The sequence below is a fragment of the Leptonychotes weddellii genome, chromosome 9 (genome assembly GCF_054177405.1).
Source record: "Leptonychotes weddellii isolate Sample4059 chromosome 9, ASM5417740v2, whole genome shotgun sequence".
Lineage (NCBI taxonomy): Eukaryota > Metazoa > Chordata > Mammalia > Carnivora > Phocidae > Leptonychotes > Leptonychotes weddellii.
This window is the reverse complement of record NC_138377.1, coordinates 52,862,731-52,881,642: the sequence shown is the minus strand read 5'-3', so window position 1 is coordinate 52,881,642 and position 18,912 is coordinate 52,862,731.

Genomic DNA, 18,912 nt, shown 5'->3' with positions numbered 1-18,912 from the left:
GGCTCCACTTGGAAAGGAATGCTGTGACATTTTAGAGTAATGGCCAAGAGCAGCTTTTTTTTTTTTCAGGCTCCTCCCAAACCATCAAGGAAGTGCCACTTGCTAGAAATGTTTAAGAAGTACATTTGAGGGGTACCTGGGTGGCTCAGTCGGTTAAGCATCTGCTTTCGGCTCAGGTCATGATCCTGGGGTCCTGGGATCGAGCCCTGCCTTGGGAGTCTGCTCCTCACTCTCCTTCTGTTCCTCATACTCATTCTCTCTCTCTCTCAAATAAATAAATAAGTACATTTGATAATAATGTTATATCTTTGAGGAGTCATTCTTGTTAGAAAGTTTTTGGCTTCTCAGCTTTAAATGTAGGGCTCTTTACTGGATTCCAAGCCAGAGTAGAGGTAGTGTCTGTCTCATTCTTCAGTGATGCCCACACCTAGCTTGGGTCTTGGCCAGCAAAAGGAGCAAGGCAAAGGCTATGTGAGGTTGGAGGTACAGCCTTGCCTTCTACTTAACATTGATTGCTTTGACAAAACATTCATTTTTTTTTTAATTCAAAAATAATTATGAACTTCCCATTATGGGCTGGGCATGATGCGAGGCATTGGAGATAAAACAGGGATCTGTGTCAAAAAGAAGCCATGGGAGTGGAGACAGGAAATACCTGTCAGGGGGAGAACTGAGGGATCTCACTTGTTTCTTGTTCTTCCTTCTCCGGGATCTGAGAACAAGGTCCCCTTCCTCATGCTCAGACAGGAAATCATCTAAAACAGTTGCTTTTAAAAATGATGGATGAAATGATGGTTCATGCACAACAAGGTTCTCTGCAGACCTTGACATTCTGCTCTCTGACACTCAGCCAGAGTCTTGGCTTTCCTGCATTCTGGGCTCCGTTGAGCTGACAAAATCTTTTCTTCAATTTAAATGACTTATCGTACAGGGACAATGCCTTCTGTGGAAATATGCCCGAAGGCTCAATTATTAAAAGAAAGATGACTCTCAACTAGAACGTGTTATACTTTTAGTTTTTAATCTTGTATGTGTTCCACACGGAACTAGTTTTACACAGAGGCACTCCTATATACTGATCATATAATAACATAGAATTAACATGACTCATTAACTCTCTCTTCCCAGAAGGATTATGAGCCATTTGGGTTAGCTGATCTATCAGGGTGCTACACTCATAAAATATATGGTAAAGTATTTGTTTGTTGACTGCGATGACACCTAAAGAACAACTAAACAAATATGCAGCAGCCTGCTACACTGCCACTGAGTGAGCTACTAGTAAACTCACAGTTTTTTGTTTTTTAAGATTTTATTTATTTATTGGACAGAGAGAGGGAGAGGGAGAGCACAAGCAGGGGGAGTGGCAGAGGGAGAGGGAGAAGCAGGCTTCCCACTGAGTGAGGAGCCCGATGTGGGGCTCCATCCCAGGACCCTGGGATCATGACCTGAGCTGAAGGCAGACGCTTAACCAACTGAGCCACCCAGGTGCCCCTAAACTTAGAGTTTTACAAATTCTTCTCTGAGAGATTTCTTCAAGTAAGGAGTATGTGTACACACAAATGCTATTTTCCAAAAATATCTGTATTGTCTACAAAAGCAGAAAATTTAAGATAATTTTTAAAACACAGGGAGCTGATTTTATAACCTCTTTCTTCTAGAGAGCGGATTTTAGCACTTTCCCTACAGCGAGAGCCACCTGGCTGTGCGGATGGCTGGTCACATGCTCTGTTGCCTATTGGGAGTGTCCGGTGAGATACAGTGGTGCTGACAGGACAGTGTAGGGAACCATCAGCGAACGGACCAACACAAATCCCTTCCTTGCCTAAACATAAGGCAAGAGGTGGATACCTTTCTAAGTGAATAGAACCTGTCTTCCTAGGGTCTAAACAAGGAGGAAGAGGAAGCTTAGTGGATTTTCCTCCATGTGAAGTGGGTTTCCATTTCATAAAGCCCTGTGTCTTTTCTCACCTACCACCCAGAGATTCATTGACAGGATGCCTCTCTTGCTTATGAGTAGCCCATGTTAGCTCATAGAAGAAGCATCTTTTCAACTGCTAGTAGCGAGGACAGAAATGGGAGAAGCAAGTAAACAACCCGACAGTGATTTCATTTCTTTTCTTCTTTGCTGCCTCTCTCTCTCTTTCTCATCCTTTCTCCCTTCATTCTTTCCTTTCCTCATTTTTCGCAAAAGTATGGCTTACCTACCTGCTTCTGTCATCCCTTGGGAATGAGCGAGGCTGTTAGTGGTAAGATATTTCCTGGCAAATTGGACTTAGTACCACTCTCTGATTTTGTTGCCACACTAACAAAGTGATGCAGTCACTTTCTCTCCTTGGAGAGAAAGGTCCAAGCAGCAGGTCCCAGCAGGGAGGCTGACAGATGTCAATACCCCAGCCAGAGCCTCCACCTAAAGCAAATTGGACTCAAGTCCAGGATAAACTTCTATGTTTCTTTGGAATTTTTGGAATCTTAGAAGTCTATCATTGAACAGATGATGAGGACTGGTTTTCCGCATTTTTTTTGTACCTTCAGTGGGTTATCAAATAGTAAAAACCTTCCCTACAATTTTGAAAGTGAGCCTTTTTTCCTATCCCTTCTCCTGATTACACACAAACTCCAGGAAATTATAGGGATAACTCGGTTAACAGTATTGCTCAAACTTTAATGGTCCCGTAGATCTCCTGGGAGTTACGATTCCTTTTCAGTAGGTCTTGGTGAGGCCCCCGATTCTGTGTCTTTAACAAGATCCTAGGTGATGCTGATGCGGCCGCCCCAGGACCACACTCTGAGAACTAAAGAGCTATTATGTTTGAATACACATGCTTTAGAATGGCCTCTGGAGTATGGATTCCTAATTTTCAAGGATGTTTACTTTGCCAGATCCAATTTGAAAATGTGTCCTTAAGTGATGCTGAGCGGGATGCCTGTAGCGAAGCTCTGCAAATTAGCTTGAAAGATAAACTGAATACCAATGGATAGTCTGCCCCCAACTAAAGACTTCTTACTGTTGAGGTTGTTCACTGCCTTTATAAACTTGTCTTTCTGACATGGCAAAAGCACAGAGAACCACAAGGAAAACGTATGACTGTAAGTCAATAGCAGAGGTCATCCCAGCCAATGGGATACCCATGGCTGAGGCGACAAGATGCCTCCTGTTCCTGCTGATGACTTTGTGAACCTGGACAACAAATTGACTCCTTTCTGACTCAGTTTCTATAGCTTACAAATTGTGAAAGTAAGAGGACAGCTCTTTTCCAACTCGTGAGGTTCTTTATTGAGATGACAGAATCAAACCTGGGACCTAGGACTTGCATAGGATGGCATATTTCATTCACCTCAATCCTGGTACAGGTGTAGAAAATATAATTTTGAGTAATAATGCTTACTGTGTGCCATGTAGTCCAAATGCTTACCATGTAGTAACAATCCTACTAGGAAGGTATTATAACTATCCCTGTTTTATGATAGAGAAATAGAAGTAACCAGATGATAAATAACTTTGTCCTGTGTCAAACTAAGCACCTGGACCTTTTATAGTAAGAGGTTACAAGGTGAGGGCCTCCAGATATGTTTTGTTTGCTCTGCCTCAAGATTTTTAAAAAGTTGAATTCATTGTCAACAGTTACAGGCTCTTTCCTGCTTCTTTTGAAAAGTCAAAGTATCAAGCAGCTTTAGACTTGCGTTCCTGCCCGGCGGCCAGCGACAGCCGCCCTGCCCTCTGAGCGGGCGTCCGCGCCTCGGCTTGCCACAGTTCGCACCTGGCCCCTTTCACTTGTGTGTAGTATTTCCTGGCACCAGTAACCATTCGGGTTTGAAATCCCTGTGCACACTGTCATGGTCAAGAATCTTTATACCACTAGGAATCACCACTCTTAGTAAGTATTTTGTTGAGCTTTCCCAGGGTAGAAGTCACCATACTGAACTCCAGAGGGTCTGGGTACGAAAGACATATGGCTCAGCCCTTGAGATTTCTTTCTGCTGTGATCACGTCACATTTTCAGTTTTAGAAGTATAATATTTCCTGCTATGTACCATCAAGGAACATGGTTCCGTGACGCAAGGGTGTGCTAATGGGCATGATGCCACACTGGTGTAGCAGGAGGACTAATTCAGTTGTGCTTCATCTTCCTTCTCCTTTTTTCTTCTCAGACTTACCACTTTGCTTTTTGCAATAATTCATTCACTAAGATACAGAAGGTCCTGATTGACTCTCCCTAGAGGGGGAGTAATTTCAAAGATGTGTACTATGAAAGCTCTCATAATACATATATATATATGTATTTAGAGAGAGGGTGAGTGAAATATGGATTATTTTACTTTTTAGATGTTTTATCTTTTAGAAAAGAAGTGGGTTATCTTAAAGGGTACTTGCCTAAAGGCATTTTCAAAGTCAATTTGGACATGACCAATTCTTCACCTTCTAGAGTCTGGGTCATCGAAGATATTGTTCTTCTAGAGAGAATGCCCAAGACCTGGGGACAGTCAGAAGGTGGTGGAGGACAGGGGAGGGGGGAGAGAGAGGGAAGAACAGAGGGAGGGAGAGAGTAAGGGAGAAAGAGGGAGAGAGAGAGAGACGGAGGGAGAGAGGGAGAGATTGACTGTGCACAGGTAGATGAATTCTGAGAATATGGGGCCTGGATCAAAAGAAAACCACATCTTCTGGCCTGGGTGAGCAGGAAGGAGTAGAATGAGATGGGTAAGGCAGGTGAGCATGCTTTTAATTAGCCTGAAATGTTAGCGGGCATAGATTTCTTCTGCTTCCAAGCAGTCATGTAAGAATGGGTGCTTAAGAGTGAGCTCATTATTATTCCTGAGCCACTCCAGGGTCCTTGGCCTCTAAAGCAGTGGCACCTGCTATAAATCTCTGTGCTCTCTGACTTCCGTAAACCCTCAGCAAAGCCATCCTCTTCCCCAATCGGCAACAGTTTCGCGGGATGTGTTTCTGAACTCTCTATCCCCAAGAAGTGTCCGGGGTGGCAAGGCTGGACCTGTCCTGGGCACTGTCGGCCGAGGCAGTGGCAGACAGAACACAGAATGATGGAAAGGGAAGAAGAAGAGAGCAGGTTGTTGCTAAGGGCAAGGCTCAGGGCAGAAGAAGGGGGCAAGAAAAGGAGGATTTGACAAAGCAGAACCAGTCATATGAATGTGTGAGGACATGTGTGAACATGATGGGGCAAGGAATAGAATTCTAATAGCAAACTTTCCTGAGCTCTCACTATGGGACCAGCATTGCTTTAAGGACTCTGAGTACCATTTTGCAGAAGCACAGCAAGGTTAAATAACAGACCCAGTGTCATATAGGTAGTGAGCAGGAGAGCTAGGACTGGGCAGCCTGACCCTTCCGCTCAAGTTCCCAGCACGTCCTGCCAGTGGGGCAGGAAAGAAACACGGTGGGGGATGGGGGTGAACTGGTCAGTGGGGGGGGAGGCAAACTGAGAAGCAAAGTGGAGAGTTTTCTAGCCTGTGTGATCACATTCCAAAGACAGGCCCCCTATGACTTGAAATGACATAACCCAGGTGCCTGCTTTTGCTGCACCCCTTGTGGATGTGGCTTTGAGCCTCAGTTTCCTTATCTACAAACTGTGGGTGGTAACCTGAGTCGGTGCTCGTCAGGATTAAGTCAAATCAGGTGGGTAGAAGACACTTTGGGCATTATCGAGTGCTCTGTCTGCGGTGGGACTCTTGATGTTAAGGCTCTTTCTATCCACAGAAGGAGTGCAAACCTTAATTTGACCATTACCAGTGGGGTAAGCCACTTTCCTTCCGCGATGCGTTTTCCTGGCTGATGTCCCGACGTCCCTGTCGTTGGCCAGAGCTGTCATCTTCTTTATCTCGCTCTTGCCACTCTGTTGATTTTTCCAAGTGTCTGAAAGGGCAGCATGTGTTTTTCCTTTCACAGGGTGAGTGATCTTGGCCCCCGGAGCCTGTATTACTGGCCATCCTGTTAGTTACTGCCACTGCTAAGAGGTATCAGTGGCAATGTTACTGCCATGAGCAAACAGCTGCCTGGACTCCCAAGGACCATATTTTTTCTGCCTTGCCATAGCAGGGTCATTTGCTCAAAGTCAAACAGAATTGATTCTTCTATTTTCTTTAAAGTGACTGATAGCATCTCAGAGTTGACAGTCCTTCTTGTCACTGACCCTGACGTTGTTTAGAGGATGCTTTTTAACCGGACAAAGTGAGTAGAGGAGACGGGGTGTCCACAAGTGGGAGGACAGGAAGCAGAAACATCACCTTGTTTCGCATCTCACCTGTTCACAGGTTAACTCAACAGGCTGTCGTCTCTATCTAGGACCAGTGCAGGTACAGCAGCGACCCGGGCATGGCTTAGTGCACGCTGGTCCTCCCTTTCAGGGACCTGTTCTGCGATTCACTTCATCTTCTTGCTCTTGTTTTATTCTCTGCAGGTTGTTAATTAATCCCTACTTGAAATGTCACTGCTCCTAGCCATGTTTGCTCATTAATAGAAAAATGGTGAAGAAAGACAAGCCCGTAGGACCGCAAAGGATGTATCTTTCTGGCGGTAGAATTTCACAAGGATTGGCACAAGGATTGTGGCACAAGGATTCCTAGTTACTGAAATTCCCAGTTCTGCGCCTTTTCACTTTTGGGTCCTTGTATTCTGACTGCTTTTCCTCCTGATTATTAGTTGGCTCATTACTTCTCTTCATTCAAGTTCCTATTCAAATATTACCTCCCCAGAGAAGCTTATACTCACCTCCTTATGTAATCTATCACCCCTGCCAACCCTGATCTTGCCTTAATTTTTTTTTCCATGACACTTATCACTACTTGACTCTATGTTCTGTATTTGTTAATTATCTGTGTACCTTAAATAGAATGTAAGCTATGTGAGCTCGGGGATATTGTCTGTTTCAATCATCACCGTAGCCCCTAAAATAGTGTCATATTAGGCTCCATGAGATTCTTTTATATTCAAATTAGTCATCAGAAAACTTTGTGGTGCTTCTTATTTTATCAGATATGATATATCTTTATGTTTTTATATGATATGCCTATGTCTTTAGCATTTTGTTTATATTTATTCATTGATTAATTCAGCAAAAATTTTAACATCTACTGAGTTGTAATCATTAGGCTGGTGCTGAGAATAATAGAAAGGTAAATAAGGCACAGACGCGGCCTCCAAGCTGCTCACAGTGTAGTGGGGGCAGCGTATGAGTAACAGACAGGTATGAGAGAGTATGAGGATGGGCAAGATGGTACACATTCGGTAGTCTTTCGGCACAGTGATGAAGATGAATGAGAACTGGCCGGGAGACCCAGGGGATGAGGATGTCTCTCAAGGCAGAGGAGATTAGTATGTATAAGGTCAAGAGGGTGTAAGAGTTCATGGCAAATTCATTGACATGAAAGTAGTTGATGTGCCCATGCTGAATGATATGGGCAAATACAGAGTGAGAGAAAACTGAAGATAAGTGAGATAAGGTGGGAAGTTGTAAAGTCATGAATGCCATTTTAAAGAGTTTGAACTTTTTCCTCAAAGAGCCAACAAGGGATTTTTAACAAGGGTGAGACTAAATTAGATATGTGTTGATTTAGACACTCTGCTTCCTCTCAGATTTTCTTTTACGCCCAGAATTAACACCAGCCACAATAAGGGAGCAGTATAGGTATGGAAAAAATTTTGTTTATTTACATTAAAAATGACCAGAGTCACTGAGAGAGAAAAGAGATCTACAGTACCCAAACAGTTCTCTGCTTGGCATATCTCTTTTTTAAACCTTTTAAAATGGAAAATTTCAAATATATACAAAATAAGCAAGTGATATAATTAACCTCCATGAACTCATCACACAGCTTCAACATTTGTCAATATTCTGTCATTCTTGTCTCATTTGTACCTCTGCCCACTTTTGACCCTAGCCAATAAAAAGTAAGAGGTTTATAAGGTGAAATCAGATGGAGTCATAAACAAGGGACGTGAGGAATGAGGGAAAAATATAATTAAGAGCTCTGTCTGAAGGCTTAGCCTCAAGCAAGCTCAGACTGAAAGAGGAAAGAAGGTATGGATGTGGATAAAGGTTTAGGTGGAAGGAGCCATGGGGGTGGGAAGGCAAGCTCTTGAAAGTGGGGACTATGTTCTCCCTGTCTTTGAATGCCAGCAGTCAATATATTACTGCATGTGGTAGGCATGCAATAAGCATTTGTTCAGTTGAATTGGGCTCATGCCCACTGGTCCCTGTTTGCTTCATGAAGTAGAGGCTTAGTCATTAATGGGAATGAGGCAGACATAGAGTAAAGAATAGAGAAGGTGTAAGGCTGTGGATTAACTTCAGTGGTGAGTGAAGTAGACGCCATTGGCCCACACACGAAGATTTTTTTTTTTTATGTCCTCTGTCAGATATGTTCAATATCAAGAGAGGATATTTTTTTCCTCAGTGTTTAAAAGAAAAGAGTAATGGATTATTTAAAAGATAGGCCTTTTCAGTCTTTGTATTCTCTTTTCCAGATAGAATCTTAAAGGGACTCTTGGGGTTCAAAAGGTTGTAGAGAAGATTTTGAACTTTAATTTTTGTCCCTATTGTCCTTTATTGTCTTTTGTTTTTTTACTATATATCATGAATACAGCTGATCCTTCTCTAGTCTGACAGAAGTACCTTTACTCAAAGTTTTCTGGAATGCCCAAGACTGAAACTCAATGAGTCAGAGATGTTACTCTACATTCCACCTCTTTTGTGGAGAATAGAATATGGGAGAAAATAAGATATAACAACAGATTTAACTTGAAACTTATAGAATGAGATTGCTTAGAGCAAATGCAACACATTCAGTGCTCATGCTCTACATGAGCTTTAATGACCTTCTAGATAAAGCAGCAGATTAGTAAATGCATGTTTCATGTTGTATATTTACAATTATTCATCTGAAAATGTTTCTGAAATGCAGTAACTATTCAAATATATTAACCTGAATACCAAGCAGGATGTATAGGTGTTCCAGTTACTGGGCTTTATCATTTGCTCTAAAAGAAAGAGGAAAAAAAGTCATTTGACTTTTTTTTTAGGTCATTTGACTTTTTAAGGCTATTTTGCAAATGTTTCCATTACCATCATTCTGCCAAAGTTTAAAATCTTTAGAACTCAAATTTTTACTGCCCAAAATAGTTTATATCCTTTGCATGCTGGTAAATTTTGTGGTCATGAGGTATCCTACCCTTCCTTTCTTCCTATTTCCTGCAAATGTTCTTATGAACTTATTAAATTCTAGAAAACTTATTAGAAAAAGCATGTTTGTCACCTTCGGTGAGCTCATAGTCTCAACCAGTCATTGGTGTCTTCATTGGTGTCACTGCAGCTTCCTGGTCTTATCCATATTATAGAAATTGTCATGGTGTTTTATAATTATATTCTGGTTTTGTTTCCCTCTTAGATGTATAGAAGGTTGAGATCATGGTGTTTTCCTCTTGGTATTTTTTTGGGAGACAATTTTCCACAGCATTTCTGCACATCTCACATCAACTTTTTTGATGGACTGTCTTTTCGAGAATGTATAGCAAACAGCATGGGAAGATGGAGAACCCAGCCTTACATTAGGATTACTGAGGTAGTAAGAGAGTTAGGGCATGTAAATCACTCAGAGCTGTCCCTGCATAGAGTTGGTACACATTACTGTTTGTTGTTATCATTAGCATTATTATTACGATCAACTGTATGGAATATCCTTGATGCAATGTTCCTGCAACTAAGGATGTTTGTGCTCCCCTGAAATGTGTCTGGTGTTAAATTAATTAAACAAGGAGGTCATTCAATTGATGTGGCTCTAATACCATGCTGGCCTATGTAAGGAAACCAAAATCTAAGCCAATAAATGCCTTAAGGTTATGATCAAAATGCTAAGGACAACCAGGCACAAACAGCCAACTAGGCTTTAAGCTGTAGCCAATCAAATACTTTCCTGTCTTTGCTGCTGCACTCTCTCCATATAAGTCTTTTCCCTGGCTCATGTTGGTAGGGTGCTCCTAGTCACTTCTGGTTTTGTGCTGCTTGATTCCAATTAATTTTTGCTCGAATAAACTCTTAAAATTTTTAATATGCCTCAGTTTCTCTTTGAACACTGGTAAAGAGCACAAAAAGATGATGAAGTCACTTAAAACCATACAATAAGATGATTAGTTGAAACAATCAGAGATATTCAACCTGGAGAAGGAAAGCTTATGAAGAACGTGGTAGTTGTCTGTCAATATTCAAATGGCTGTGACCTGTGAATGAGATGAGACTTATTTTGGGTGAACCCAAAAATTGAGGACAAGGACAAATGTAGATATCAAAAAGAGGCTATCTGGGGTCCTGGTAAGGAAAGTTTTTGAACATGATTGCTTAAAATGGGCCAGGCTCTCATTGGAGGGCACCTTGTTGGAGATACTATCAAGGAGCTCAAGGTCTTGATGAGGCTGAGCAGGAGGGGAACAGATCTGATCACTGCTGAGATTACTGGTCAGAAGAAAATTTAGAAATCCATTAGTTAAACTTTCCATATGAAGCAGAAAGCTTATATTTACTTTCTCAGTATTTCCAAAACAAATAAATATCCTAGAGTTTGTTCATTGTGTACTGTTGACTCAAAATGAGTGATGAACCAACTCAGTAACAGAAATTTTAGTTTCTGTTCTGCTAGTTTAATGCATTTACTGTAATATATGTGCTCAAATAGACAGCTAAGTACCTGCACAACTTCACTGTGTAATGGAATGCCTGGAGATGTGGAAGTTTCAAAGTTTAGTTTTTAGATGTGTTAGTTTGAGATCACTATATTTAGTTTGAGATACTATCATAAAAGCTCCCAGAGAGCAGGGGGTTCAGGATACTCTGGAGAAGATCTTTTTGTTTGGGGAAGACCATTTGAGTAGTTCCTTTTGGTAAAATAGATGTAAGGCAAGGATCCTACCCCTGACTGTTCTGGACTTTTAATTCCCTGTTTCTATTTTGTAAGTCGCTGGGAAAGAGATGGGTGATAAGCTATTGTCAAACACCTTGATTATGGGTTTCTATACTGCAGCAGTGGAAAGGCTATGTAGAAAGCAGCTGGAAGGGATGGTTTCATCACCTGAAGCCAGTTCCAGGTGACATCGGGGTCAGCTGCTTTGTGACAATTTGGGTGGAGCAGTTACACATAATGAACAGTGGTTTCTGTGTGTGCGTCTGCGTGTGTGTGTGTGTGTGTGTGTCTGTGTATCCATTGTCAAACTAGATGTTTCCTGTCCATATTCAAAACGAATTTCTTGGGTCAACATGGGGACTTATCGAAAAAGCCCTTTTGTGATTTTCTGAATGAGTACATACGGGTTTTCAGCAGGAGGTACTGCTAGCAAAGGTTGATGTGCCAACCCAGCAGCGTGTCCTATTCCAGTCTTTTCTTTGGTGATGTTAACCTGACAGATATAATTCACCTTTTTTTTTTTCCCCTACATCTGCTTGATTTCTTTTGGGTGCTAATTGCAAGGTTTTAACATAAAGGGTCATCTCCTAGGGAGACTTTCTCCAGTTTCCTATAAAGCTTTGTGTGGGGAGGCCTGAGGTAGTTACAATACTGGAGAGAGAAACTTCATCTTTTTTGCTCTCTTCTGAGAAAGTGCCACAAGGAAACCTGGTTTCTGTGAGGCTCATACCCGGATCACTAAAGTTATACCAGGTTCCATGATTTTTGGCAGCAATAGCGGCAAAGATTAAGAAGGATGCATTGCAGGGAACTGATGAGACTCTCTGATGTCTTTTCTCTGAATCACTAATAACCAGGACTGACACTTTTAATTGAGTAAATACCCTTGGGCTTCATAGACTTATTATGGAAAAGGGGTGAGACATTAGAGAGAAAAGAAAGACATTTCTCAGATAAGTAAGAGGGGCTCAGAGAGGACGAACACTGAAAGGGATATAGCCTTTTCTTTTTTATGAGGTGGGATATGCCAGATACCATTGGTTAAGATCAGCTAGCTCATGACAGAAGTGACAGCCGAGCAAACCATGACATTGCCAGAGTCTAACGAGCCTGAATGGATTTCAGTCAAGTTAAATTTCAAACCCAGATTAATATTAACTGTCATATCGGTAATTATTCATGGTGTTTATATCTCCTTTGTTAGTTTGGGACCTAGTTCAGGTGGTGAGTGTTACCCTCTAAAGGTAAGCCAGTCAGTCAATAAGTTTCAAGCACAAAAATATTTATTCAAAAACCTCAGCCTAATCATCTGATGGGATGATGGTGAATCAAGCACACAGGACTTTATTTAGCTATTTTTTGGTTGTCCATGTATTTATTTAATTTATTGAGGTCTAACTGACATACAATATTATATTAGTTTCAGTGTACACTCTAGTGATTTGAAATTTGTATACATTGGGGAATGGTTACCATAATAGATCCAGTCACCATCTTTCACCTTATAAAATTAACATGATATTATTGACTATATTCCCCATGTTGTACATTATATCCTCATTGCTTATTTATTTTATAACAGGAAGTTTATATTTCTAATCCTCTTCACCTATTTTAGCAGCCCCTACCGTCCCCTCCTCAGTGGTACATATATACAATGAAATATTATTGAGCCATAAAAAAGAATGAAATCTTGCCATTTATGACAACATGGATGGATCTGGAGGGTATTATGCTAAGTAAAATAAATCAAAGGCAAATATCATATGATTTCACTTCTATGTGATATCTAAAAAATAAAACAAATGATAAAAAAACCAAACAAACTCTTAAATACAGAAAACAAACTAGTGGTTGCCAGAGGGGAGGTGGGTGAAGGGATGAGTGATACAGATGAAGGAGATTAAGACATACAAACTTACAGTTATAAAATCAGTAAGTCATGGAGATGAAAAATAACGACATAGGGAATTTAGTCAATAATATTGTAATATTGTACGGTGGCACATGGCGGCTACACTTAAAGTGGTGAGCATTCAGTAACATATAGAATCGTTGAATCAGCATGTTGTAAACATAAACTAATATAACATTGTGTGTCAATTATACTTCCATTACAAAAACATTGCTAAGAAAGATATCAAGGAACTTACTGTTTTCTTCTAGGAATTATATGGTTTCAGGTCATACATTCAAGTCTTTAACCCATTTTGAATTGATTTTTGCATATGATGTAAGAAAGTAGTCTAGTTTCATTCTTTTGCATGTAACTTTCCAGTTTTCTCAACACCATTTATTGAAGAGACAGTTCTTTTCTCATTGTATATTCTTGCTTCCTTTGCTATAAATTAATTGACCATCTATGTGTGGGTTTATTTCTTGGCCTTCTATTCTATCCCATTGATCTATGTGTCTGTCTTTATATCAATACCATACTGTTTTGATTACTATAGCTTTATAGTATAGTTTGGAATAAGAGCATGAAACTTCTGACTTCATTCATTTTTCTCAAGATTGATTTGACTATTTGGGGTCTTTTGTGGTTCCATACAAATTTTAGAATTATTTGTTTTCATTTGTGAAAAATGTATTGGAAGTTTTATAGGGATTGCATTGAGTCTGTAGATTGCAATGGGTAGCATGGATATTTTAACAATATTAATTCTTCTAATCCATGAGCACTGAATATCTTTCCATTTAATTGTATCATCTTCAATTTCTTTTATCAGTGTCTTATAGTTCATAGAGGTCTTTCCCCTTCTTTGTTAAATTTATTCCTAGGTATTTTATTCTTTTTGATCTGATTATAAATAGAATTATTTTCTTGATTTTTTTCCCTGATAGTTTATTATTAGTGTGTAGAAATGCAACAGATTTTTGTATACCACTTTTGTATCCTGCAACTTTACTGAATTCATTTATTAGTTCTAATGGTTTTGGTGGAGCCTTTAGGGTTTTCTATATATATAGTATCATATCATCTGCAAATAATAACAGTTTTATTTCTTCTTTTCTAATTTTTATGCCTTTTGTTTCTTTTTCTTGCCTAATTTTTATGGCTAGGACTTCCAATACTACGTTAAATAAACATAGTATGGGGATAGTAAGCATCTTAGTCTTTTTCCTGATCTTAGAGGAAAAGCTTTCGGCTCTTCACTATTGAATAAGTTAGTGGTGGGTTTGTCATTTATGGCCTTTGTTATGTTGAGGTACATTTCCTCTATACTCACTTTGTTAAGAACTTTTATGATAAATAGATGTTTAATTTTTTCAAATTCTTTTGAGATGATTGTATGATTTTTGTCTTTCATTTTGCTAATGTGGCATATCATGTTGATTGATTTGTGAATGTTGAACTATCCTTGCATCCCTGGAATAAATCCCACTTAATTATGGGTGCTTAATCCTTTTAATGTGTTGCAGTATTTGGTTTGCTAATATTTTGTTGAGAATTTTTGTATCTATATTCACCAGGGATATTGGCCTGTAATATTCTTTCTTTGAATGTGTCCTTATCTGGTCAGTTTGTGTTCAGTGAGCATCTTTATCACCACCACTGTGAATTCCTTATCAGGTAGATTACTTATCTCTGTATCATTAAGTTCTTTTTCTGATGTTTTATCTTGTTCTTTCATTTGCAATATATTTTTGTTGCCTCATTTTGCTTGACTCTCTGTGTTTATTTCTATGTATTAGGCGAAACAGCTACCTCTCTGTCTCTTAGTGGCCTTGTGTAGGTGATCTTTCTCATTCAACCATGTTCTAGCCTTTTGGTTGTCACTTGAACCTTTGTGATTGTCTGAACCACCTGATTTATTCTTGATATATCCTCATGATTGAGGGTGTGCCAAGACCTGTCAGTGACCCAAAGGAAGGAATCTCACTTATCACCTACTTGCAGGCTGATTGGAAACCAGACCCACAGGGAGCAGCTTTTAAAGCAGGCAAACATACAAAGTCATATGGGACCCCAGTTGTAATCCCTGCTGGCTTCTAGCCCAAGATTGTGCGCAAGGACGGTGTTTGCCTGCTTAGTTCCTGGGAGCGCCTCCTTAACCTTTAGTTTGGGAAACCTGAAGCCTGTCCCTCAGGCTAAAGCTCCAGACTAAGTAAATAGGCTTTTTTCACAGGAACTTGGAATTGTATTTCAGATTGCTAGCCGTGCATTGCCCTGGGTCTAGTGGCCTGCCAAGAACTCTCTGACTGTTAGAGTCCCATAGAGCTCTAGAGCACCAGGTCTCTTGACCATCATGGCCAGGTAATCAGGTGTCCCCTGTGTGGATTGTATGTGCCTGCTGGCTTTAACAAGGCAGCCTGAGAGTATAGTGGGTGGGCTATGTTTGTGGGCCTCAGAAAGGCAATGGGAAAATGTCTTGACTGCTCATTTCTACTGGGCTTTAGCAATGCAGTGAGAGAGTAACTTCTGTGCATGCATGCTGGGTTCAGGCTGGGAGCTGGAGAACGCCATGACTGCTCACACTTGCCAGCCCCAGAGGGTGGGAGAGTGTTGCAACCACTTGCACTATCTGCCCGCAACAAGTACTGTGACAGCTCATGCCTGCCTATCCCAGCAAGGCAGCAGGAGGGTGCTGCATCCAAGCTTAGCAGCCCCCTGAGGTGCTAGCAGGCAGGGCAACAGTGGTGTCTGTTGGTGCTTCTGTCTCCAGGGAGTGTCTCAGTTATCCCCTGCCCCTCCAGCCTGTGTTCCCAGATCAGCAGGTGAATCTCCCTTACATTTAATCGAGGTGCTTTTCAATCTGCTGTTTTCTCACTGGGTCTTGGGGCCAGCGAGACAACACCTGAGCCTTCTAAAAGGGGAATCTCAGTTTCCAATAGTACTTTGGGACACCTGGGTATTTGCTCCTTTGGGTTTCCAGCCCACACATTCTGGGGACTTGGTTCTCCAAGTGCAGATCCCAGGGGCCAAAGTGCCTGATGTGGGGCACCAATCCCTTGCTCCTCCAGGAGAAGTGCCTGCCTGGTGAGATCCCTCCCTGTTGGGTGTTGGTGCATGGGGAATGAGTTTTATTTTTGTGAGGCTGAGGTCTCTGCCTCTGCTACCTGAGTTGATGTGCTCCTTATATCTTTTATTGTGCAGAGCAGTTCATCTAGTTTTCAGATGGAAATGATTCATATGTAGCTGTAGATTTGGTGTATTCATGGTAGGAGGTGGGTTCAACGTCTTCCTTTGCTGCCATCTTGGACACCCTCCTCAACTTTATTTTTTTAAGCACAATTTAAGAAAGGAAACGAAGATGCTGACACTAGTAATAATATTTCAAATGGGCACTTCAGTGATAAAGAAAGAAAAAGGAGTTAAAAATCATATATCTGCATGGGCTGATGGTGAGACCATTTGTAGAGGGGCAGGAACAGAAGCTCCTGTTTAACTCCACCTGTAAGCATCTTGCCAGACATTGTATAAACGTTTAACTCAAGGAAGAGGAAGAAATTGTGCCTCCTATCCTCTGTGATAACACCTGATCTGATGTTCTGATGTTTTCCCAAATTCCCTGCTGTTGAGAGTAGTAACTTCTCTATCCTTTGAAGTAGCTGATAGAAAGTATCTTAGAGGTCTTAAAAGCTGAAAGCTGATCCCAGAAACTTCCTATTGTCTGGTACTATTCTGCTATTGTCTGGTACTATTCTGCTGATAAATTCAACTAGCTAAGAAGAGTCTCAGGAGAAAAAAAGAAAAAAAAAGAAAAAAAGGGAAAAAGAAAAAAAAGACCAAAAGGCAGTCATTTCATTACTCTCCATTTGGTTTTTCTCCAGGTGTTTCCATTTACATGTAACCTTTGAGTTAGACAATTCTCTCCCCAAAGGACAATACTCTGTCACTAATCTCTAGGTAACACAAGACATAGGGAGTAGATACAATAATAGATTTGAGTCTCTGGATTTTTCATTTAGCCATTGTAAGGGTGGGAAAGGGGCCAGATCAAAAAAATAAATGGATCCAGACAGAAAATATCCATTTGCCCATGGATAGACCACATGCGCTTGATGGAAAGAAGCCCAGAATATACAAGATTGTCTTCTTACTTTTAAGGCAATATTTTAAATACCTGGTAGTGGATTCTTTCTACCTTGACCAAACAAATGTATATGCATTATAGAGTTCCATAGCAGCACTTGTCTTCATAGCAACAAACAAGAAATAACTGTTTCCACCATTACATGACTGACGGTATAAGTCAAGATTCAGTAAACTATGACCTGTGGGCCAAATCCAGTCTGCAGCCTGTTTCTGTAGTTTTATTAGAATACAGCCACGCCCATCAATTATGTATTGTTTATGGCAGAGTTGAGTAGCTGTGAGAAAGATCATATAGCTCACAAAGCCTGAAATATGACTGTTTGCAGAAAAAATTTGCCAACCACTGGTATTAATGGTTGCACATACCTTCAACGGAACACTTGCTACCATTAAGAGAATATAAGAGATTGGTATATGATGATATGAAAAGATATCTGAGATCAAGAAAAAGTAGCTCAGAATAGTGTGGCAATAGATGTTTTCAGATCCTACTTGCCTAAAAACAAAGAATATAAATATTCAACAAATTTTTCAGTAAGAGTATACAAGGAACTCAACAGTGATTACCTCTGGGGAATGGAAATGGAAAGTAGGAGCGGGCAAAGGGAGGGGGGAAGAGGGAAGGATGAAGCAATATTTATTTGATATGCTTCTCTATCACTCAGAGATTGTAAATTCCCATATTACATTTATATCTGGAAGTAAACTAAATTAATGGTCATTTGTTAAAATGTATTTATTTGTAGCATGAATTAATGTAATGTTTAATGGCATAGTAATAATGCCAGTCTTTTTTTATTTTTCTTATGGATATTTTTGTTGAACATCTATGTAATATCTTTTATTTCTTTTGACTAGTAAACTGAGTGTTGTCTTATCTGAAATTTTAGGTTCACTATTTGCTTTAGATGATTACAGTTTACCTCTTCATTAATTTGGTGAAGAAATCATTAAGATATTTTATGCCAATTAAATTGTTTATATACTTTTAATATATTTTTTACTAGGAGAAATTTCAAAATGGTGCTGTCTTCTAATGTAATTTATAAAGCCTATCTTAAAACCCCACTTGAGTCTTATAAAAATTTTAACTTTTTTTTGTTTCTACTTTTATAGAAACATGTTTGACTTGGGACAAATTATTTAAATGCATGATTTTTTTATCTGCCAAATGGGAAGAAAAGTAATACCTGACTTACCAAATAAAATTTTTATGTTATGAGGAATTTTTCATTGTTCAATCATCAGTTACTTCAAATATATGATTTTGGCACAGTTTTAGTGCAACCAAAATGTGGACAGTCACAAGAAGGATTTTTTTTTTTTTATGGTATGCATGGAACCAATTAAAAGAGGCCTTGTTCTAAAAGATCTGAAGCCTGGAATTTTAGGCTCTTAGACCACAAATGATCCTGGGGAAGTCACACATCCACTGTGAAAAATTAGAAAAGATGGGTCTCAAATAAAAGCAATGTCAATGTCTCTTTCATAATGAAAACTCTATTTTTTGGAGCGAGTGCCTGTTTCTCATCTCTAAAAAGGATGGTTATACCTGATTTTTGTAAATATTTAAGTGAATTACTGTCTACTAGAAAAATTTATAAATTTTAAGCCTGCACACCAGAATTTTTCAAAATATGGTTTGCAACCACTGTTGGTTTGCAAGATGACTTTCAGGGGGCATGAAAATTTTTGAATTCTAATGATCATATATTTATGTTATATTTATTTTTTATTTATGGTGAGTTACATAGTACACTTACAGTAGCTCCCTTGAAGTTAATTTTCAGGAGTACAAACGTGGGTCAACTTAGTGAAAAATATTAAATCACACTACAGGTGGAAGGCAGATATGACATAATGATGGTGTGTGAAAAACTAAAATTCAAGAAATCTTGCATTATAGAGATATAAATTTGATTTCGATTTTCATATTTTGCCATATGGTTCTCAACTGGCATTGTTTA